The sequence below is a fragment of the Capra hircus genome, chromosome 12 (assembly GCF_001704415.2).
Source record: "Capra hircus breed San Clemente chromosome 12, ASM170441v1, whole genome shotgun sequence".
In the NCBI taxonomy this organism is placed as follows: domain Eukaryota; kingdom Metazoa; phylum Chordata; class Mammalia; order Artiodactyla; family Bovidae; genus Capra; species Capra hircus.
The window spans coordinates 17,871,679-17,897,667 of NC_030819.1; the positions used below are offsets into that span (position 1 = coordinate 17,871,679).

Genomic DNA, 25,989 nt, shown 5'->3' on the forward strand with positions numbered 1-25,989 from the left:
AGTTTCATTCTGTGGAATTACACTGTATGGGAAACATGATCTAAAATATACTTGAAAGGTGGATATAGAAAGATAATTTTTTTCAAAGGAAAATTATTTTCTTTAGATTTGTTTGACTATTTTCTTCTCTTTCACCCACTTTAGAATTTCATGCACAAAAATAATGTGATCTTGGGAACACGTGGTTCTATACTATACTACAATAATAATTTAATTTTTTTTTCAGAACAGCCCAGTTATGAAAACTAACACTGTTAAGATATAAGTGTATTAAAAAATTATGGGGTTTTTTTAAGAAAGGAAAAAGGCAAAGTCTGAGAGAATGTTAAATATAGTCGTGCTCTAATCATTTACATACTATTTCTGTGAATTACAGTGTAATCTTCTCATTCAGCTTTTAATTTGTATTGTGGCTCAAAAAAAATGTTTTACAGAAATAATCCTATCTTAGTGTGGGGTTTATTTTTTATATCAGGTTCAAATATACACATAAAGATATGTCAGAATCCTAAAAGAATCTAGATACTTCCACATATGTGTCCATTATAAGAAGAAAAAAGAAAGACCAGACTGTAACTTAATCAGATGGGCACTAAGGAGAATCTGTAACATAAAAATTAGTAAATACAGGTAATGTTGGGCTCAAGCTCAAACAATCAAGGGATTACCTGTTTTAAAAAACTATACCTAAAGCAGAAATTCTGTAAATAATTTACTACTTAAGTATTCTGTTTGGTTGACCATTCATAGCTAGGTTAGTGCAATGTTTTAGCTTTGCTCAAACATCATTACAAACCCAGCTCTCATGCCAAGATAAGACCTAAATACTTTTGTTCCAAATTAAATAAAATCCTATAATCATGGTTATAACAACATCTGTCTGACATTAAGCAGTGGGCTGCTAAAAATGGAGATTTTCTTTTCATCTGTTACATAAATATCATAAACTCAGGGATAACTCCTCAGAACACCCTTCCCCGCCAACACACACACAAATTTCATGTCATCAAGCAAATATTTCTAAGAGTGCCGTAGCACTTCCCAATTTTTCCTTGCCATACATTTAGTTATTTTTACTACTCTCTCATCTGCCATTAAAATAGGACAAAACAAAACAAAATATTTTGATTGAATTCATTCATGTGTCCAGAATGTATTTCAATCATTACAGTATATCATTTTTACTATAATAACCAACTCTACGATTTGGTTTTGTGTTTATTCATTGAAATGCTATGTTTGTACATAGAAATGTCCCTGGAGCAAGCATATTTTATAAGCTTTCCTTGTAAGTGAAATTCTCAAGGTCTTTAATCATTGCTTAGTAGTTGTGAACTTCTTAAAATACTCCCGTCTTGGTCTGTAATTTCCAACATTTGCTATTGTTTTTCTACCAGCCTAAGTGAAAATTGTCTTATGTTTGATCTCTGTTTATCCCTTAACTTAAAAGCTCAATAAAAAATGAATACCATTAATTCATATGTTATAATGACTCAAATCTAGGTGATATGTTAATAACTACTTTGTCCCACATAGTCTTGACCTTCCATTGTCCCTTCGACGTAAATGACCTGGTGAGTCACAGAGTAACTAGATGTATCCAAAGTCTTGATGACACCCAGTTTGGGAAAACATTGGTTTAAGGATCTAGTACTTCCTATCAAGGTTTTGAATTATTCATTGAACTCTAAATTTCAAAGATGATGATAAACTGGTAATACACAAGCAAAAGGGCTGAGATGACAAGGACAATGTAAGGTCAACCCCATGAGGGCTGAAACTTCCCAAAGAATACATTCACCTCCAACAGACAGATGTGTTAATTCTCTATTTGAAAAAGGAAAACTCTCAACCAATCTTCAACTCATTTTAAAAGTCATACAGCAGCAGCAAGAGTCACTTTGGCTCCATCTTAAGCAGCTCAGGAGTTTTCTGGATGCCTTGATGTCAGACTGATCATGCTGGTGCCACGGCTGTTCTTGCAGAACACCCTTCTATTTCTGCTTTCACTTACTCTGCTTTGAAGTCCTCCTGCCTTGACTGGAAACAATTTGCTCTCTCTAAGAACGACTGGCATTTTTCATGGATGTAAGAGATACAATAATAGTAAGCCATCATAAAATAACGTACTGGCATGTGTACAGGGTTAAACCCTCAGTATAAAAGACATAAACTGAAATGCTTTCATTCTACACAGAAAGAAGCATGTCATGTTGGACAGCTTGACATTTATAACCATGCATCACATTTTTTTCCCCCCCTGGAGTAGCTACAGTGTTAAGAACATTATAGTCTTTGTACATACAAATATTTCCTTTTGTCTTTCTTTTGATTTTTAAGACAGTTAATATTGTGAACTGGGTAAAGAAGGTTGATGCTTCTACTTTCTTATAGACTTTTCTTTTTCACTCTCAGGAGTGCATTTCACATCGTGCCCTGATAACCATAAAATAATAACCTAGTTTAGTATATGTTACGACAGAGCAAGGTAAGTTAGAAAAAATTTACTTTTAATAAAGTCATTGGGAAACATTTCTTTAAGAAGAAAACAAGACTGTGATATGTATGAAAGATTTGTTTCATATTTCCACTTGTTTACTAATTTTGTTGTTGTTGTTGTTTAGTCCCTAAGTTGTGTCCGACTCTTTTTTGACCCCATGGACTACAGTCCACCAGGCTCCTCTGTCCATGGGAATCTCCAGGCAAGAATACTGGAGTGGGCTGCCATTTCCTTCTTCAGGGGATCATTCTGACCCAGGGTAAAAGCCACATCTCCTGCTTGGCAGGCAGATTCTTTAACACTATGCCACCAGTAGTAACAAGCCATCACTTGTTAGCAATACAATGAATACAGTGAAAAAATATACAATGAGAAAATAAATTTTCAACTGAAGGTACATTGTATACATCTACAATGATACAATAAGATTTTTTAAATACTTGCTTAAATAATTTTATTGAGCTCAATTTCTCAAGAAAGCACTGGATCTTATGCTTATGTAGATATCATCCATTTTAAAGACTTCTGAGGAAAAATACTTAAAGTTAACAAAATACAATTTTTAAAAAAAAATCAACAGAATATATTCCTTATATAATCATAATAATTATATGTAGAAAAATAAAGTGGAGAAATAAAAATAAATTACATGGAGAAATAATTTTAGATTATAGATCTAATTAGATGATACTTTAAATATGTCTATAAACAGAGACATTTTGTACACACGGATTAAAAAGTGTGGTTGTTTTTCATAACCATGGGTAGCCCCTATCGCTTCCCTTTTCTGTTCTATAAATTGAAGGCTAAATGGATATATTTACACACAGGTGATATGGTAAACAATCCATCTGCCAAAGCAGGAGACGCAGGTTCAGTTCCTGGGTTGGGAAGATCCCCTGGAATAGGAAATGGCAACCAGCTCCATTATTCTTGCCTGGAAAGTTCCATGGACATAGGAGCCTGGTGGGCTATAGTCCATCGGGTGGCAAAGAGTCAAATACAACTGAGCTACTGAGGAAAGCACACACACATACAAAGGCTAGGACTTGATCTTTTCTCACAAGCTAGCTTTCATATTTTAATCCCTCCTTGAATTTATCTTTCTTTCATTTGAGCTTAATTTCTTATCCATGTGTAAATGTGCCAACTTATAGTTCTCAATACTAGCTGCACGATGTTAGCTTTGAAATCTCTGGGTCAGTATTTTCTCATGCACAGGAAAGTCGATGGTGTCCTTCTGGGCTCGTTCTCTTGAGCCAATCTTCCCTGAGTTCTAATTAACTCCTTGACTTTTTCAAGCTTCTGGCTGAACATTCAGTTCTCATGGTCTGCTGGATATTCTGTTTGGCCCCAATTAAAAGTTGTGATGAAATGTTTAATTTTTCAGTTCTCCTCATTGTTCAAGTATGGCACAACTCCCTGTGAGTCACTGAAATATATCAGGAAGCTGCTCCCCCACACTGAATACTCCATTGAGGGAATAGCTGAGCTTCAACTATAAGCCAAGATATATAACCACTGATTCCACTGCATTCAGAGAAGAAGTGGGAGAGAGAGCAGGAAGAGGCTGAGGGAAGGGGAAAGGGAGGAGAAGGAGGAAAAGAAGGGAAGGAGTAAGAGGGGGGAAGAAGGATTTTTGAAAGTTAATTACATAACTGTTTAAATTTACAGAACCATGAATAAGCGAATAAATGAACAGTAAGAAGACTTTTCTTAGAAGGTAGGGCACAACCATTTTTTTTTAAGTTGAATTGTTTATCAAGATAGAGGATCAGTTCAGGACTGTCCAAAGTTACCTCATCTAATCAATGAGAAAAGCCAAGAAGGAGAAAATAAGGAAATCAAAAGAAAAAAAATTATAAAATAAAATAAATCCTTTGTCCTGAAGAAAAAAGAAGTCACACATAGTAAAAGAATGGATAAAGCACAAAAACAACCCAACAAAAATCTACAGTTAGAAACATGTTCAGGAAATATCAAAGATAAAATGAACAAAAAGTTTGAGAGCGTAGGGTACAAAATCCTCCACAAGGACAAGAGTCTGACTGGTGGCAGACTTTTCATTTGCTACAGAAGATGTCTAATGAAAATGAACAATATATCCAGAGGCAAAGGATTTCAACATATAATCTACACCTAAGCAAACCATGTATCAGGGCCAAATAGAGGCATGATTGGATGTATTTGTACTCAAAGCATACCACATGAGCACTCTGGCAAAACAAAACAAAGAAATGATCCAACAAAGAGAAACTGGTGGGATCCAAGCAGACGATGTAACTTTGGAATTCGAAAGAAATCAATGATAGCAACTGTGAGCATGCTTTAAGAAGTTCCCCTCCCCGCCTTAGGAAATATGACAAGCGAGATAATTAAGAACCAGTTCATGTTACAGATACAGTGGAATACCGCACACACTTCATCTGTCATAATAAATCAAATGCAGTTGAAAATTCAATGTGAAATAAAAGCTGACAATATAATCATAAAAGAAACATAAAGAAGAAAGCATGCTATTGTTTTGAACAACTGATGTATTATTAAAGAAGGGACTTTGACCTTGATGCCTAGAACATTCTCCTTTAAGCAGCACACATTAACTATGGGTTATGGTTACCTGAACACCCAGACACACTGATGGATTCCTCAATACATGATATTTGTACAGTCATTACCCTTCCCTGGTGGCTCAGAGGTTAAAGTGTCTGCCTGCAATGAGGGAGACTTGGGTTCGATCCCTGAGTCAGGAAGATCCCCTGGAGAAGGAAATGGCAACCCACTCCAGTATTCTTGCCTGGAGAATCCCATGGAGGGAGGAGCCTGGCGGGCTACAGTCCACAGGGTCGCAAAGAGTCGGACACGATTGAGCAACTTCACTAATATTATAAACACTACTTGATGGCTTTAAATTTATGTAAAAAACAGACAAAGAACTAGAATGGGTTTTTAAATAGTGTAGAACAGTATGCAAATTTAATAAACCATGCAAATTAATTCTTTCAACAAATCTAAGTGTCTACTTTATGCCAGGTACTGCTCTAATAAATGTGGATTTAACAACAAAAATAGACAAAATGCCTGACCTCCTCAGGCTTAAACTGAGGGGAAAAATAATCAAGACAGCAATACATATATAGCGGCAATTGAGATAATGCTAAGTGATCTGGTATAAAATGGGCTTCCCAGGTGGCACAGTGGTAAAGAACCCACCTGCCAATGCAGGAGACACAAGAGATGTGAGTTCAATCACTGGGCAGAGAAGATACCCTGGAATAGTAAATGGCAACCCACTCCAGTATTCTAGCCTGGAGAATTCCATGGACAGAGGAGCCTGGAGGGCTCCAGTTCATGGGGTTGCAAAGAGTCAGAGATGACTGAGCAAACACATACATAATATAAAATTAACCAGGGTAGACTAGCAAAGAGGAATAAGTGTTTGTAGCTATTTAATAAAGCGAGTGCTCTCAGAGTGGAAACAAGCCATACATCAGTTCTCAGGGTGAGCACTCCAGGGAATGCACCCAGGGCAAGTGCCTCAGGTACTGGTTGACTGTGTGTGAGTTTTGGCAAGAAGTCCAAGGCCAGAGAAGAGAAGACAGGTAGAAGAGGTCTAAGGGGAAGCCTGGGGTCTGATAATGGACATAAGCTTTTGTGAGTCATGCTGTTGATCTTGGATCTTCTTCTGAATATGATGAAGAGGACTTACGTGTTTTCAGTTGAGCCGTCCTGTACCAACTGGGGACTGGAAGAGAGAGACCCTAGGAAGGATTTCCTGATGCTTCATAGCAGAGAGGCAAGAGACACTGTTAAAAGTTGGTTGCTCACAAAATACAGCTTTAAATATATCATTTGAAGTTATGAAGGCAAGAAATATAAGAATAAATATAGTAATACTAGTTTCAAAGAAAAGGAAGGGAAAAACAGGTAACATAAATGAGTCAAATGCTCATCCATCACAACTTCTGCTATAAAGAGATGAAACAAGAAAAAGTGGAATTACAAAGAGGCAAAGCAGTAGGTAGATTAAGATTGAGGAAAGAAGACTGTAAAATTTCATTTTCTGTCTTTATTTAGTGTGTAGGTTATGTTGAGGCTTTGTATTAAACTTTGCTTTTGTTTTGGTAAAGGCAATACAAAATTCTAAATTCCCTGGTGGCTCAGAGGTTAAAGCGTCTGCCTGCAATGCGGGAGACCTGGGTTGATCCCTGGGTCGGGAAGATCCCCTGGAGAAGGAAATGGCAGCCCACGCCAGTATTCTTGCCTGGAGAATCCCATGGACAGAGGAGCCTGGCGGGCTACAGTCCACGGGGTCGTAAAGAGTTGGACACAACTGAGCGACTTCACACACAAGAGGGAAAAGGAAATTTATATCAGTTGGAAACTATGTTTTCTGCCTTATCAAGTACATTCACAATTTACTAGGCAGAAAGCCATATTAGAGATCATAAGCATAGAAACGCAGCATTTTCTTGGATTTTAATCTCATGACAACATATTCACAAAGACTTTTATCTCGAACTTAAAAACATATATCTTCAGTATCTGAATATACAGAGGGAAAAAAATGTCAGAAGTTTTTCTACCTGGCATTGGCATATACTATATTTACAAACGCTCTGTATTCAATTAAATTTCAAGATATTTTCCAATATATTTTTTTCATATGCAATTTAGATGATACTCATTATTAGGGCTTCTCTGATACCTCAGTTGGTAATGAATCCCCCTGCAGTGCAGGAGACCTCGTTTAGATTCCTGGGTTGGGAAGATCCATTGGAGAAGGGATAGGCTACCCACCCCATTATTCTTGGGCTTCCCTTATAGGCTACCCACCCCATTATTCTTGGGCTTCCTTGTCGCTCAGCTAGGAAAGAATTTGCCTGCAATGCGGGAGACCTGGTTTCAATCCCTGGATTTGGAAGATCCCTTAGAGAAGGGAAAGGCTACCCACTCCAGTCTTCTGGTCTGAAGAATTCCATGGACTATATAGTCCATGGGGTCTCAAAGAGTCAGACACGACTGAGAAACTTTCACTTTCATGATTAGGTAAGATTTCATTATCATTTATTCATCCTGAATGACCTTTTAATTCTAAGAACAAAAATGGGTGGAAAACAAGTTCAAAATCTGTAGAGCATAATAAAAATAAAATTCCAATTAACATCAGCTATGTCACAATAACCTTCTCAACTTTTCTGTGGTTATCTTTTTTTTCTTTTTTCCCCTTTTTTTTAAAAAAATATTTTTTCTTGAAGGATAATTGCTTTACAGAATTTTGCTGTTTTCTGTCAAATCTCAACATGAATCAGCCATAGGTATAGATATATTCCCTCCCTTTCGATATAGTTTGAAACAGCACCAACCAGCTGATAACTTATAGGAAACCAATGAGAACTTACTGAAAATCTCCATTTCTTTATTTCATTTTAAAATATGTTGCATGTTTGGAATGTAAATATTTTGAGATATTTTTAAGTAATCTAAGAAATATGCCACTATATACTTTGAAAGAAAAATCATTCTGAGGATATTTTTCAACATTTATAACAGAATTTCTTACTAATAAAACTGTTCTCAAAATCATTCTCCTAGTATAAATCAGGTAACTATATCATGCGTGAAAGTTCATTTTGAAAATAAATAAAGCTGAGTTAAATAATTAATACTTCTAATATTTCACGCTGTGTATTATCCTCAAGTTCCTTTAAATTGCCTACTTTGTTGGTTTAAAAATGAATAAAAGTGTTTATTTTTTGAATGCTAAACTTTTTTAAAAGAATGCATTATTAGCAATTTGGGGTTTGCTTACTCTTGCCAACCCTACCTCCCAAATATAATTTTTAAAAGTAAATGAACCAATTTCTCACTCTGTGCAAAACATAAACATACTTTAAGGTGGTTTTAGTAAGTTTTTTCTTAATAAAAGGGAAATGGTGCATAAATATTTCATAGTTTAATTACCAAATATTTCAGAAATTCTCATTTATTGAAGAATGCTTGTCTCTATCATTATTTTCTAATTGAAGACCTTTATTTAGTATGAATTTTAACTGACATGAACATTATTCTTGAGCATTTGGAAAGCTTCTATGATATTATGGGATTTCACTCTTAGAAAAAATTCATGATCAGAAGTTCAAGAATGACTTTTCTTCATCTGCTAGGATGGTAACATGAACATTTTTTTCCCATTACTTTTTAACAGTTTAAAGGGGGAGGCTGGAGTTGGAAATGGTAACCCACTCTAGTATTCTTGCCTGAAGAATTCTATTGACAGAGCCCGGTGACCTACAGTCCATTAGGTCACAAAGAGTCAGACACAGCTGAGCCACTGAGTACACACGGTGGAGTAGCACTCAGATTTTGGTCAAGGGCCCAGTAAGAAAGGTAAGGGGAGGTGAGCGTGGTTAAGGCTGATACCAATGGACAGTCAAGTGTTAGGACAAAGGAATAAAAGTAACTCAAGCTTAATTTATGCCATCCCCTACTTTTATCTGGAGCAGCACCTAAAGGTGCTGAAGCCACTGTGTTTGCAGGAAAGTGACGTTGTGATATGCACACACCTCGATTTCTTCTCCTAAAGCCTGAATATGGCACTAGGGTGCCTGTGATGTGCAAGTCAGGTTAATCACTCTGGGCAGCCTTGGTTTATACTGTCTTGCTAGGGTAACAGATTTTGTGAGCCAAATAGTTTCTTATAGATGGTGTAGGATCTGAGTATCAAGTTCAATTGCTGTTTTTTGATTTGTGCTCATGCTGGAGTACGATTTTAAAGGACTTTTTCCTCTTTTGTGTGGAAAGAGATATGAAACTTTTCAATGACATGTAATATGCTATACAGGAAAATATATTTTGAGATAGGCAATGAACCACAAGGAAAGGCTTATTTTCAGAAACCAATTTCTTGAAAAGATAAATGCCTTACCGAGCAAATCTATGAACAAGGGTCTCACTGGCTATATTCACTACCTCACATTCCATCTTATGGCACTGCCTATGCAAACGGAAAGAGACACTGCATGCTGAGTAAAAGGAATCTAGGAGCAATGCATTAATAGAGATTCCTTAGCCGGGAACGCTGCTTCTTTTTTTTTTTTTCTTCCCTAAGAGTTAAACAAAACAGAAAGAGGGAGAGAGACAAAGATGAGGAAAGAACGGGAAAAATCAAACAGTTATTGCTATTTCTCATTTATAAATGGTGTAAAACCATATCAGGCATGCTGAAATATCTATGGAAAGTAAAATGGGAGTTGTGAAGCATTTTAGTAGAATGGAAGCTTATTCAATTAAACATACTACACTGAATTTTTGCATTCATACTAAAGCTTACTGGAAACCTCGAGACAGTAGAAAAGAATACAATTAAATTTATTTAGCTAATTTGGACTAAAATGGGCTTTAATCCTCAGTACTACCAAGTGCTAATTTTTAAGCTATTAGGAAAAATGGTTCTTTTTAAAGGTAATACATTCAGAATAAACCACAAATTGGCCTTGGAGAGCATGTCCAAATATATACCATCAACTTCTCATAGAAGTTGATGACTATCTGGTGAAAAGAAAGCTGAGATGAATTTTTCAAACTACCTTCACTGTTTTAAACACATTCATTACCATAATTGTTATTTATGTGAAAGCACTAAGTAAAGAATTATGTAAATGTAACTTAGTGATGAAAGCATAATTCCTAACAATTATTTAAAATTATCTGAGAGCTTTTAGCTTGTGTATCACCCTATTCACTATTGATTACCTCAGCAATGTGTACACCTGACGTTGAAGTCACTAGTAACGTAAAAGGAAAGAAAGAAGCCAGAAACTTTCCCTCCACCATCTTATTTTTTATTACACAACCCCCCTCAAACAAATATACTCTTTAATGAGAAAAGATTCATCATTGTTCCATCATGCCTATGGAAACCAGCATAGGCAGCAAGTATTTGACTCATAAAAATTTGCCCTTAAAACTAAAAAACCTATGCAAAATTTATCTTTAGTAAAATAAATTATAGCATTGTTTTATTCACTTAAATGGTTAAAAAAAATAAAGCTAAGCCAGATATAAGGGAAGAAATCTTATATGCTACAGATAATATAAATTTAGAGAAAACTAGTATCCTGGCATACTGTCTATACTTTCAAGCTGGATACAAGCTCTCAAATATCTCCCAACCTGATCTTCATAAATTTTATGAAACTGTGACATTTTCCTCACAAAAAAGAAATTTTTAAAACAGAATAAGAAGATAAGTGACAAATAATGAGACAGTGGAGGGAAAATTTCTGTACCCTCCATACCCATTAAATTCTGAGGCAATGGTAACATATAGTAGAGGGGCTAATAAACAGTTTCCAATATTATATTACAGTTGATATATATTGATTGATCAAACAGTACAGGACAGGTATGCAGGCCATTCACTATAAATGTCTCTTTGCATTGTCAAGTTAACTATTCTCAAACAAGCAGCAGAATCGACTGACCTAGGTTTGCACTGAAGCAACCCCATTTACTACCTGAGTAATCCTTAGACATTTAACTTCTCTGAGTGGGACCTAAATTAACCTACAAGTGCAATTTCAGCACTTTATATAAATGATATAGGGAAATAATTAAACAAGAATTCTGAATTACAAGGGTATGATATGCAGATGACACCACCCTTATGGCAGAAAGTGAAGAGGAACTAAAAAGCCTCTTGATGAAAGTGAAAGAGGAGAGTGAAAAAGTTGTCTTAAAGCTCAACATTCAGAAAACGAAGATCATGGCATCTGGTCCCATTACTTCATGGGAAATAGATGGGGAAACAGTGGAAACAGTGTCAGACTTTATTATGGGGGGGCTCCAAAATCACTGCAGATGGTTATTGCAGCCATGAAATTAAAAGACGCTTACTCCTTGGAAGGAAAGTTATGATCAACCTAGATAGGATATTCAAAAGCAGAGACATTACTTTGCCAAAAAAGGTCTGTCTAGACAAGGCTATGGTTTTTCCAGTGGTCATGTACGGATGTGAGAGTTGGACTGTGAAGAAGGCTGAGCACCAAAGAATTGATGCTTTTGAACTGTGGAGTTGGAGAAGACTCTTGAGAGTCCCTTGGACTGCAAGGAGATCCAACCAGTCCCTTCTGAAGGAGATCAGTCCTGAGATCAGTCTTTGGAAGGACTGATACTAAACCTGAAACTCCAGTCCTTTGGCCACCTCATGCGAAGAGTTGAATCATTGGAAAAGACTCTGATGCTGGGAGGGATTGGGGGCAGGAGGAGAAGGGGACGAGCGAGGATGAGATGGCTGAATGGCATCATGGACTCGATGGACATGAGTCTGAGTGTACTCCAGGAGATGGTGATGGACAGGGAAGCCTGGTGTGCTGCGATTCATGGGGTCGCAGATAGTCGGACACGATTGAGCGATTGAACTGAACATAACTGACTGAAGAGAAAAAACATGGCAATCTTTAATCCTATGAAAGAAGTTCAGTTTTCTTCTGATAATACACAAAGGTTTAGAAAGAAATATGATTTTTTTAAATTTCTTAATTGACACATGTGATTGATCTATAACATTATATTAATTTCCAGTATACAACACAATGACTCAATATTTGTATATATTGTGAAATAAACACCACAATAAGTTTAGTCAACTTCTGTCTCCAACATAATTAGAAAACATTTTTTCTTGAGATGAGAACTTTTAAGATCTGCTCTCAACAACTGTCAAGTATGCAACAAAATATTATTAAATAAGAAACATGTTTTTCTTTTTTTTTTTGAGGCAATATGTATAGGCATAAGCAAAAGGGGTTTGAGATTGTGGTCACTATGAGTTTGACCACAAGAATATCTCAACTGCAAAAAGGTCACTATACAAAGGTTTTATTAGGAGATAACTTTTCTACATTGTGTCTAAAGCTACAGGCCAGTGGTTTGAAGCAGCTGCTAACTTGGGCAAAGAGACAGGAGACAACTTAAAAACCAGGTGTGTGCTTTGATTACTGTGCACTGCAAAAGTGAATTACCTGTACTCTTCTGATTGTAAAAATAGAACATTTAAGATTTAAAATCCTCTTATTTCTGTTCACTTTGGTAAAGGAGGCACAAAATGACAGTGAAATACATTACAGAAAACTGTTCTGGACAGCAAAGCTAAGATGGACAGATTGCAAACACTTTGGAGAGAAGAGATAAGCTAATGTCAGCAAAGCACTGTTTTAGTCACCCCAGCACAGTGAGGGCTGGCTAGGGAAAGTTCAATGTTTAAGGAAAAATTCTACATTAAAAAAAGAAATGTTTTCTTGTGATCATCATTACAAAAAGAAAAGCAGAAACATCATTTCAAACAGTAAAAGGTAAACTAAAAGAGTAAAAAAACTGAGAATTTCAACTTCATAGAGGAAAAATTGACTACAATCCTAAAGTAAGATATTACATCATTTAGAAAAAAAAAAGGCGGCATTGCTAGAAGTTCATAGTTCAGTTCAGTTCAGTTCAGTCGCTCAGTCATGTCCAACTCTGCGACCCCATGAATTGCAGCACGCCAGGCCTCCCTGTCCATCACCATTTCCCGGAGTTCACTCAGACTCGCGTCCATCGAGTCCGTGATGCCATCCAGCCATCTCATCCTCTGTCGTCCCCTTCTCCTCCTGCCCCCAATCCCTCCCAGCATCAGACTCTTTTCCAATGAGTTAACTCTTCGCATGAGGTGGCCAGAGTACTGGAGTTTCAGCTTCAGCATCATTCCCTCCAAAGAAATCCCAGGGCTGATCTCCTTCAGAATGGACTGGTTGGGTCTCCTTGCAGACCAAGGGACTCTCAAGAGTCTTCTCCAACACCACAGTTCAAAAGCATCAATTCTTCGGCGCTCAGCCTTCTTCACAGTCCAACTCTCATATCCATACATGACCACTGGAAAAACCATAGCCTTGACTAGACGGACCTTAGTTGGCAAAGTAATGTCTCTGCTTTTCAATATGCTATCTAGGTTGGTCATAACTTTTCTTCCAAGGAGTAAGCGTCTTTTAATTTCATGGCTGCAGTCACCATCTGCAGTGATCTTGGAGCCCCCCAAAAATAACATCTGACACTGTTTCCACTGTTTCCCCATCTATTTCCCATGAAGTGATGGGGCCAGATGCCATGATCTTCATTTTCTGAATGTTGATTTTTAAGCCAACTTTTTCACTCTCCTCTTTCACTTTCATCAAGAGGCTTTAGTTCCTCTTCACTTTCTGCCATAGGTTTGTGTCATCTGCATATCTGAGGTTATTGATATTTCTCCCGGCAATCTTGATTCCAGCTTGTGCTTCTTCCAGTCCAGTGTTTCTCATGATTGTACTCTGCATATAAGTTAAATAAGCAGGGTGACAATATACAGCCTTGACGTTCTCCTTTTCCTATTTGAAACCAATCTGTTGTTCCATGTCCAGTTGTAACTGTTGCTTCCTGACCTGCATATAGGTTTCTCAAGAGGCAGGTCAGGTGGTCTGGATTCCCATCTCTTTCAGAATTTTCCACAGTTTATTGTGATCCACACAGTCAGAGACTTTGGCATAGTCAATAAAGCAGAAATAGATGTTTTTCTGGAACTCTCTTGCTTTTTCCATGATCCAGCAGATGTTGGCAATTTGATCTCTGGTTCCTCTGCCTTTTCTAAAACCAGCTTGAACATCTGGAGTTCATAAGTTTAACACAAATAACTGCATTCAACTTTCCATGTCTTCTTGAGAATATGTGTTCTCAGGTTAAGCACCATTCAGGTGGAGTGGTCTTACAAAAGATAAAGGAAAAATGTCCTTGAGAACATGAGCATTGTTTCCTCATCTTATACAAGATATGCTAAGCATATAAAAGCAAAAAAAAAAAAAGAATCATAAAATTTCAGCATGAGGATAGAAAAACCAAATAAACGAGCAGACTTAGGATATATACTACAATTTGGGGATATATATGACTATACTAGCATTTATAGAAATCAGCATAACAGCCTTTCTGTTTGGGACCTATCCATGGTGCTGAACACTCAGTTCAGTTCAGTTCAGTGGCTCAGCCGTGTCCGACTCTTTGGGATCCCACGAATCACAGCATGCCAGGCCTCCCTGTCCATCACCAACTCTTGGAGGTCACTCAGACTCACGTCCATCGAGTCCGTGATGCCATCCAGCCATCCCATCCTCGGTCGTCCCGTCTCCTCCTGCCCCCAATCCCTCCCAGCATCAGAGTCTTTTCCAATGAGTCAACTCTTCGCATGAGGTGGTCAAAAGACTGGAGTTTCAGCTTTAGCATCATTCCCTCCAAAGAAATCCCAGGGTTGATCTCCTTCAGATGGATTGGTTGGATCTTCTTGCAGTCAGTAGTAATTAGTAAATCTTCTACTGCCTTTTAATCTGTCTTGTCCTCTTGACTTGAACTATCACACACAGCAGTTATTTATCAAAAAAAAAAGTAAGTTATCTGACATTAATTATTACCGAGGTAGATTTAATGCCCAGATCCACATCAAAAGTGGCTTCAACTTCACCGCTTACCAGCTTCATGCCCAGATGAGAAATTATCCTGACTCTCATCACCTAGTTTATATTGTTTAAGGTGAGCTAATAACTCAGAAAATTCAACCTTTTTGGGGGATTAAGTAAAATAATAATCTTTATTATATCTCCTACAAAAAAGACCAAAAGCCAACTTCACTAGCAAAGGAACTAAAAGCGACATAGACCACATTCACATTGTCTAGTCGTCAGCATCCATTGAAAAACTGTCTCCTTGTGCTATTAAGAGAAATTCCAGGCTTCCCTGGTAGCGTCATGGTTAAGAATCTGCCTGCCAACGCAGGGACATGGGTTTGATCCCTGGTCTTGGACTATCCCACATGCTGCAGGGCAACTAAGCCCATGTACCACAACTACTGATTCCACTTGCCACAACTTTTGAAGCCCATGCACCTAGAACCTCTGCTTTGCAACAAGAAAAGCCACCATAATGAGAAAAACCCAAGCACTGCAATGAAGAGTAGCCCCAGCTTGCTGCAATTAGAGAAAGCCCGTGTGCAGTAACAAAGATAAAGCACAGCCAAAAATAAATAAATAAACCTTTACAAAGAAAAACTGTAAGAGCAATAGTTTTTATCCAGTTTACTGGCTCAGACAGAAGTCATGAATCAACACAGAAAATGAAGATTTGGGGCCATGGTGTTACTTCTGTCTGTGCCACTTAGTAGACTTGAATATTATTATTAGAAGTTTCTAAGCTTTAGCTTTTTCATTGACAAAATTAGTGGGATAAAAGGATGTTATACATAGTAAAGATATTATCTATGGCAGTTATTTTTTTTTAATGTAAAGGCTCAGGAAAAATCAGACTGAAGTAAGAATAATTCCTCAGGACATCTACATCTGTTAAAGTTGAATGCTGCCTGGAAGCTAAGGTTCTACTTCAAAGACACAAGGCCAAATTTAAATGATTTTAAAATTTTAAATAATGAGCTTTCAAATAAATCAAGGAGAGGCCACCATCTGAGGAAGAAATCAACTACTAAATCCAACAGTTTCATAGGTTCAAGACAAGACTATATGCTATTTCAATGAACTTCTAGTATTTTTTTTTCATCATCAAGCAGACAGACAGAAGAGACTGTAGCAGAAAAGACAGACAGAAAGACTATTGCTGAACTAGCAGACAGAAGCTTCAGATTATTAAAGTTTATGGAGCGGATGGTAAAATTCTTGGAAGGAAGCATTTGCATATACACTTTCCTTCCAAGCTCACTGAACAGAGGCAATTTAGCTAGGAATGGTCTGTATCCTTTAAAACAAAGCTAGCTTCATAAAATCTTGGCAAAGCATATAGAGCCTTATAAAAGCAGATATATAGTGATACTATGTAATTTGGTTAGTCCTTCTTTATTATTGGCAGTAAAACATTAATTTATTGAAAGCCTGAATAGTAAAGGTCTATTTAAAAAATAATTATAATTTTCAAAGAAATTAGATGGTCATGATACTCAAGAGATCAGTAGCTGTTATTCTAATTGAAAGTCTTAAGCAATATCAAAAACATCATTTTTACTATATATGAGGTCTACTGAGGCTGAGTTGGCTGCAAGCCATCAATTCAAGACAGACTGAGAATGGATTTGAATATATTTATATCAATACCTTTTCTGTTTCCAAAAATGATTGCAAGTGATTTAAAATAAAAGGAACATATGCAACATAGATTTGAATTAAAACAAGGGAAAATATTTAGTAAAGAGCAGGAAGCGAATCTATTGAATACTGAGGAAATAATCACTATGACTTAAACTTTTAGCTCTGATCTTCTTGATAGAGAGAAAAAGAGGAACTAGGACCATTTGTCATTTTCAAACAATCCACAGATATTTTTGACTGTGGCCTTTTCTTGTGCTGTTTCCTTGAACTAGAATGCCTCTTCCTTGTTGCTTTCATTATTGAGAAATTACATACATTCTTCAAGTCCTAGTTTGCAAACACTTTCTTCTATTAAGACATCTTTGACAGCTCCTGTTGTGATTTATGCCCATGCCTTGCACGCATATAAGACTAATGCTTAAATAACCTTGGGTATGTATCTATAGGAAAAATCATTTAAGTTACATTTCTGCCTTTCCATCCAGTCTCTAAGTTCCTCAAGGAAGAAAGACATTTCTTAAAATAAGGATATCAGAGCCAGTCATAAAAGCTTAGGGCATTAGGTATATTTTCACAATGTTGTGAAACCATGCTCATTATCTGTTTCCAGAACTTTTTCACTGCTCAAGCTGAAACCATGTATCCATCAAAACAATGATTCTCTATCCCTTCTAACCCCTACCCTCCCCGCCGCAGCACCTGGTAATCTTTTACTTCCTATCTCTATGAATCTACCCATTCTAGATACTTCAAGAAAGTAGAATTATACAATATTTGTCCTTTGTGTCTGGCTTTTTAAGGTTCATCTGTGTTGCAGCATATACCAGAATTTAACCTTGTTTTATGGATGAATAATATCTCATTGTATATATATTCACCATATTTTGTTTATCTATTCACCTGTTGATGGACATTTGGATTTTTTTGACTTTTTAGCTCTTATAAATAATGCTAATATGAAGACTGGTATATAAGCATCTGTTCAAATCCTTCTAATTCTTTTGGATAACACACTTAGGAGTGGAATTACTGGATCATATGGTGATTCTATGTTTAACATTTTGAAAAACTGCCAAACTCATTGGCTTTTATAGTGATGAAATGAGACAAGGCTTTCTAAGCACTAATAAAATCCACACATTTCTCTCAATTTTGCTTGTTTCTGGTCTTTCTCTGTCCTTGTTTTGGTCGATGGATTCAGTTCTTTCTTTGGCCATTCAGCATCTACTAGCCCACACTCTTTCCTATTCATTCTCAGTCCCCTCCTCTCACAATCCCAACTGCTTGATAAATTGATAAATTATCAGACTTTGAGGGAATGAATTTTTGGCCCATTCAAGATTCCATATATTATCAAGGGCTTTCTTGAAAAAAAAAATGTGTTAATCTAAAAAAAGAAAAAGAAAAGACTATACAAAGAAACAAACAAAAATCTTAAGACTTTGAAATGTCCCACAATACGCAGAAAGGATGAAAGGGCAAGTGGGTCTTTAACAGCCCACTTAACACACTTGCATAGTCAAGCCTCTCTCCTGATACATAGTAAGTAACCTTGGGCCTTTTTGATAAGCTTGATTAAGCTAGCTTATATAACAGTAATAAATACTATTAATATTTTTGAATGTATCAAGTATATTTAAGCACTTTACATATATTAACTTTGTTAAACCTTTATAAAACCTTTGTTTCAGATGAGGAAAGAGAGACCCAAAGAGATTACATGAATAAGCTAAGGCAATATGGCCAGGAAACAATGGGACTAGCATTTAAATTGAAGCTATCCTGCTCCAGAAACTCTCAGTAACCACTACTTGTCACAGTTAAGACAAATCTCAGCCAATCCATTGGCCTGAACTTTCAATTCTATACCTACATGCCTTGAGTACTAGATTCTTTCATGCACAGCACCCAAGTTTTCTCACTTTAAAACATATTTCTGGAATACCTATTATAGACTAGAAAGTGAAAGGTGAAGGGCAGGATGAGGAGTCCACAGGGAGGACAAGAGAACTAATAAGGAATTAATTACCCTTCTGTGTGGAAGAAATCACCAAGACAGAAAGCAATCTAATGCATATAACCAATAGCCACTATGTATTTACTGAAGTAAGTCATCTCTGTATACAGCAAGAACTTGAAATTTAAGAAGGGAAAATAATTTCGGTAAAGAATTCCAGCTGAATAAAAATAATCTTGGTGAAGTATAAAGCTACATTTTAGCCTGAATTATTCAGATAGTTGTCACTTTCTTCTAATCCATTATTTGTGAACTCAGAGAAATAAAATGTTAGACATGCTCTAAAATCAGCAGTGGGATCAGATATTCAGTTCTCCATATAAAATGCTTAGATCAATATGTTAGTGAACATACAAGATTGATTGCTATGAAAAGGAGTTATTCATCAAAGCTATCATCCTTCATTTAACTTAAAAAAAAAAGAGATGCCTTTATAAATTGTCTTTTTTTAAAGTCAAACTCTGTAAAAATCTCTATACCACCCACTTCAAAAGAAAAGGGAGGATGCAACAGCTAAACAAAACTTTTGAAAACATAAGTTCAGTCACAGATGGCTATTTTAACAATTCCTAATCAAAAAGAATGATTGACAATATATTACCCAATTTGACAATGAAAACATCCAATATAGTTAACAGTAGCAGTGAAAGTCTTAGTCGCTCAGTCATGTATAACTCTTTGGGACCCCATGGGCTACATTGCAGGCAGATTCTTTACCACTGAGATACCTGGGAAGCCCCTTAACAGTAGCCGAGGACATACTATTCTTCTTTCTCACAAAGTCTCAGGCGTGCCTTTATACTTTCTGTTAGAGCGTTTTCCTTTCTTCGGCTTCCTTTATACTACATCAATATTATCTGCCTGTAATCTGCCTGTAATAGCTACCAAAATGCTTCGATCCCACGAGAACAGAGCACAGCAGGAAAAGCCTGCAGGGGCTGCCATGCATCTCCCCTACGAACCAGGGCAAACTCCAAGCATTCAAGCACCCTTCAGCTTAAGCTAGCTAAAGAAGACAGTCAAGATGAGAGCTGGATAACTTAACAGACTTTTTTTTTTTTTAATTTTGATGTTTAAAATAGTCAACCACATGCTACATAATTTAAATATTAAACATAGTTTCAGACTTCATTCGGGGCTTCCCAGGTGGCACTAGTGGTAAAGAACCCACTTGCCAATGCAGGAGACACAAAAGACTCGGGTTCGATCCCCAGGTTGGGAAGATTCCCTGGAGGAGGGCATGGCAATGCACTCCAGTATTCTTGCCTGGAGAATCCCATGAATAGGGCAGCCTGGCGGGCTATAGGCCACAGTGTCACAAAGAGTTGGACGTGGCTGTGGGATTATTCTTTCACAATAGCAGAAGCTTGACTTAATCCTGATTACTTCCCATAGACAAAGATGATGAAGAAACTCAGTTAAATGCATTGAAACTGATGTGATGTAACAAAATTTCACAGGGAAGGCAGTTAACAACATGCGATGCACAGCAACCTTAACACATTGGTATCCAAACTGGCTGATAATGAAAGCAAAATAACCAATGTTCATCACTTCTGGGACAAATGAATGTAAACATCAGACTGCAGTTTTTGAGCTGTTTTCTGTTGTAGAGAAGAAATAGAATGGGATTTCAAGTCAGAGAACCTAGACCTAACCAATTCCTAGCTGTGTCAAGTAAATTAATCCCATTAAGCAACAATTTTCTCATGTATAAAGGGCCACTAGAAATTAAAGTACTTTTTAACCTTTCCTCTCAGAGTTTTTGTGAAGCTCAAGAATGAGGGCTTGGGAAAATATTTTTCATAGAGTGTCACTTAAATACAAAAGGTAAAAGTATAGAAAAAAAGTTTTTTTTTTAAATTAATGTATGCACTAATTTGACCTTATGAAAAATGAACTAACAACTCCAGGCTCATCAGCACCAGAGTCTAACCAATTAAGCTAAGTGGCAGAGGACACCCACCTTTCAAAATAAAATTTCAGGCACATGAAACACAGTAACGTGTTTATAATGTTAAATGAGGTGTTTCATAATTAATTTTAAATGGCAGGTGTTAAGCTTATACATTCCCTGGCATTTTATGCTGTATAGTGCCAATAGGAAATTAAACATAACACAACACAAAAAACTAGCACCCCGTGTGGAGAAGCTAAGGGCAAAATTGAATTGTCTCCACCTTGATTATTTGGAACAGTGCAATGCATGGCCTGGATCCGAGGCAGTTGGCAACCAGGCTGAGATGGGCATCTCACCAAGGGGGACGTCTGGCATCAGCATTTTCAGGTGCTTTTGGAACCTGACAGTCCTCGCTGAAATATCCAAAGCTTTGTGGTGCTTAGCCCTACTAGAGTCACTGGACAGGCCGAGGGTTTTGCTGTTTTCTCCCTTAGACCATTTTAAAAACAAATATGCAGGTATTCTGAAATGAAAGAGAAAATAGACTTCTGCTATAAAAACAATTCACTTCAGGGGCTTGTAAATGAATGGTAAGGCATCTTAACATCTTTATGCATTATATCAAGTCAACTTGAAAACACATCAGTTGGTATCAGATACACGATGCATTTTCAATTAAGATAAATCTGTGATTGGGCATTCTAGAAAGCCTTTTTCATCATTTTACAGCTCCTTATTGAATGGGAAAAATGATAAAATATTTCATTATTTGCTTTATCCTTCATGTAGACACATTTTCTATGGCTCCTTCTTAAATGTACTCATACTTGATGTTTTCAGATGGGATAACTCATTTGGAATTTTAAGTGGCTTTCTTTTTAACATATATTGTACTTCAATAAAATTTTACTTAAGATATTTATATTTATTAAGAGCCAACTAATTACCTGGCATTCTAGGAGCTAAAGAGAGATCAGTAACAAAACCAAAGTCTGCTACACGGCTCAGAAACATAAAGAACTTAAGTCTTCTCCCTTTTTCTGTCCTATCATCCTCAGCATGACATCTGATTAACTATAAAAAGAAATCTGTTTTAATGTTTCTAAAAACCTTTTGAAGTAGTATATGTGTGTACGTGCTCACACATGTCTGATTCTTTGCAACCCCATGTACTGTGGCCCCCCAGGCTCCTCTGCCCACGGGGTTTCCCAGGCAAGGAAACTGGAGTGGGTTTCCATTTCCTCCTCCAGGAGATTTTTCCAACCCAGGGATCAAACCTAAATCCCTTGCGTTGGCAGTTGGGTTCTTTACCACTGAACCACCTGGGAAGCTACTCAGTCAGTTCAGTCGTGTCCGACTCTGTGATCACATGGACTGCAGCACGCCAGGCTTCCCTGTCCATCACCAACTCCAGGAGCCTACTCAAACTCATGTCCATTGCGTCAGTGATACCATCCAACCATCTCATCCTCTGCCGTTCCCTTCTCCTCTTGCCTTCAATCTTTCCCAGCACCAGGGTCTTTTCCAATGAGTTGGTTCTTCAGGTAGCATCAGGAGAAGGGAAAGGCAAACCACTTCAATATTCTTGCTTGAGAACTCCGTGAACAATATGAAAAGGGAAGCTACTACATGTTTCGAAATGTTGAGGTGGAAAATTGTGAGTAGAGAGGTTTGACATAATAAATTCAAATAATCTTCATCCTCCAAAAATAATTACTGAGTGTCTGAGATGTACAAAAGCATTTTCCTACAAAGAAGACACAATTTCATTCAAAAGGAATAAACACATTAACTGGGTAAATGAAATATACATGTAAAAATATGAATAGCACTCCCAGGTAAAATATAAATAATAGTTTTAATAGTTCATGAAAGTGAGAAAAGAATAGGGACTGAAGTCAGCCCTTTGATAACTAATGTTTAAATCACAGACCAGGGGAACTGCATAACAGTGGATATATTTAGCCTTGTTACATACTAAAAATGATTCTTAAATACAAGTAAAGTGTCAATTAAAGTAATGCATCCTTTAAAATATTTACATACTTAAACTATAAATTCTGCATCATGAGAAGGTACATAAGGAACTTTGACAAAACTTTTGACAAGAATTTTTAAAAGAAAAGATTTAGAAAGAGAAGTAATAAATTTCATATTAAAGTGGAAATATAAAAAATGATATTATAATGAGTACTTCCTATACTTACTTTCTAACAAACTACCAACAATCACTTCATGGTTGATAATGAACAGAACTAGAAACCTTTCTCTTGACAGTCAACTAGAGAACTAAAGTCCACAGATATTTATCCCGACACACTGCTATGGATCACTTAATAAGGTTAAATGTGATTTTGAAAGTTATATGACAGCCAAGAATTTAATATCTAGACACTGCCTTTTCCTCTCATTGGCAAAGGTAAGTTTTAACAAAGGAATCTTGCAGATTCTGCTGACAAATTGTGTTGTTGTTTAGTCGTTTCTCTTTTGCAGCCCATGGACTGTTAACAAATAGAGATGTCTAAACACCAAATACTTCAAATGTTAAACACCTAAAATCGAGTACACTTTCTGAAAGAAGCTGCTTTTAGATGTATATAACTCTGAGCACAGTTGTGTGGCACTCAGACATCTCCTTAAGGACTAAGGTCCTTATTTCTCCCAAGTGCTGAGAATGCTGGCAGCTGAAAGCCAGCTGAATTCACCAGAAGCTGAATGTCCTAGGCAAGGTCCCCAACCGAGGAATGGGAGGTGCCCAGTGGCTGGTTGGTGTGCAGGTGAATGTACACCATTCTTTGTGTGTCACACTGCTGATCAAGACTCAGCTCACTTGCCTCAAGAATGAAAGGGCCAACTTAGCTTGAGAGCACGCAGTGGATCACTTGGGGCCATTGTTTCAACTGATCAGAGTTCAAACCCTCTTGCAATCCTTATTCCTTCACACCCTCCATAGGCATTGATACTAAGGACAAGGCCCAATAAATTTACAACAAGCATGTTTTCATCCTATGAGACATCCTTAGGAAACCCTCCTAAGATAATGAGCTTGGAAGAATCCTTGTACTCCAGTATGCCCATTACTCCCACAATCTATTCAGTGAACTAGTGATATTTGTAGCTAAACTTCTCAAGGCATTGCTAGTTATAAGTCAATAAGGTCAATATTTCCTAAACAAAATATACTAAAATCTTCTCTAAGTTATAACTGACTTGGAAAAAAAATCAATACAATTAAGTGGCTGTCAAAAAGGGCGATAAATGTTAAAATCAAAAGATAGAAAAATGCATCTTGCAGGAATAACATAGATAAAAATCAATGAAACCTACAGCATATATCAATAGATAAAGGCAATAAAATAATCTGGTTAGCAGGACAAGACATCATGATATCTTTGGGTAATAGTAAGTTAAAAGGTCAAGAAAATTTAGACATTCTCTGTGATTTCCAATAAGTCAGCTTATACTTTGAATATTTCTTGCCTTATAAAATATTTTTAAAATGGATTGCTTTCTTTAAAATTCCCTGAAGAAACATTGAAATTGCTATGATAAACTACCAAACATCAATTTCTCATTGATTTCATGAACATGTTTCACCACTCTAGGTAACATACATAGATAGATGAGTTTAGTTCTCCCAGTCACATAATGCAATGAAGTTTTATTTACTACCACAAGACATTCAAACTGATTTCTGTATATTATTGCCTCCAGTTTTTATTGATGGCTTTCCCCATATCTTCCTTAATAAGTTCTACAAGCATTCACAAACTGGTACACAAAAATCCCATGTTATGCAATTAAATTGTACATCAGCAGTCAACACTTTTCAAATAGCAGAAGCATCAAAAAGTTACCAAATGTTTTGCATCTAGTCACAGAAGTTCTGTCAATCATCAAATATTCATTTGAATATCTGTAATCAAATTACCTTTAGTTTAAGAACCACTGCTCCTAGAATTACAAAATAGAGTATTTATATGTTTACATATTATGGCAATGCCATGCAAAAAGGAGTTAGGTTTCTTCACTGCTACCTCATTCTGAGTTACTTTCTTCCATACTCATCAGAAGGAAAAAGACGGAAAGAAACACATTTACAATCACGAAACAAAGCCCCCAAAGATCAATGTGTGATTTAATGCAGAGATAAGACCCAGCCCTAAGCCCCCTCTCATACCACTGTAACTGTCCAAATTCCAAACTTTATTATTTCTAACCTGGATTATCACTACTGCCTCCCCATCAGCTGCCCTGTCAGGCACGCTTTTAATCAATCCAAGTTAATCATCCTCAAGCACAGCTCTTTGTGTTTCACACTGCTGATCAAAAATGTTTGATGACTCCCTGCTGCCTCCAGTAAAATTTCCAAGTAGGGTGGCCACAAATGGAGGATCGATACTGGAGGATAGTAATGCTCTCAGTTATGTTGCCATAGGGCAGGATCTAGGGCATCTAGGAAGTACCCAGATCAGCTGTCTTCCACTGAGAGCAGTCTCTTTCAATGACCACAGTGGACCATATAAACATTGTCACTGTCATTTTTGACACATTACTTACAGACTGAAAAATGGCTCAGAGGGTAAAGCATCTGCCTGCAAGGTGGAAGACCTGGGTTTGATCCCTGGGTCAGGAAGATCCCCTGGAGAAGGAAATGGCAACCTACTCCAGTATTCTTGCCTGGAGAATCTCAAGGACAGAAGAGCCTGGTAGGCTATTGTCTGTAGAGTCACAAAGAGTTGGACACGACTGAGCACACACACACACTCCACATTCCAGCCAGATGCCTTTATTCTAATCCTCCACCAGATTCCCCTGACCTCTTTCCTCTGCTCAGAATTAGTGTGCTAGGAAGTGCAGTTGTAACAAAATAGTATAGACTTAAACAACAGAAAGTTACTGTCTTACGATTCTGGAGGCTAACAGTCCAAAGTCAAGGTGTCAGCAGAGTTGGTCCCTTCTGAAAGCTGTGAGGGAAGGATTCTGTCCCAGGTCTTGACTCAGGGATGGCCCTATGCTCCCTATGTCTCTTCACACCATCATCCCTATGTTTTTCTCTGCTTCCTAATTATTCCTTTTTGTAAAGACATCAATCGTACTGCATTAAATCCTATGCTAACGACCTTATTTTAACTTGATCATCTCAGTAAGAAATTTCATCTCCAAATAAGGTAACATTCTGAGATACTGAGGATTAGGACCTTCAATATATGAAATTGAGGTGGGGGGCACAATGCAACCTATAACAGCTTCCTTATTTCCACTTTTCCATATTCACATCTTACTTATCCTTCTGGGGTCAATCAGAGAGCATCTTTTCCCAAGTTGCATGTCCTAATCCCCATCTGAGGCTACATCCCATTGCTTCAGATGTTGGTACTGTGGGCAAGGATTATCTGTCTGCACAATCCTCGAGGGCAGT

General features: G+C 37.1%; 1 protein-coding gene across 1 annotated transcript in view; it reads right to left on the reverse strand.

Moving 5' to 3' along the window:
* Positions 1-25,989, reverse strand: part of GPC6 (glypican 6) — a 1,225,779-nt gene that overhangs the window by 736,230 nt on the left and 463,560 nt on the right. The window lies entirely within an intron of this gene.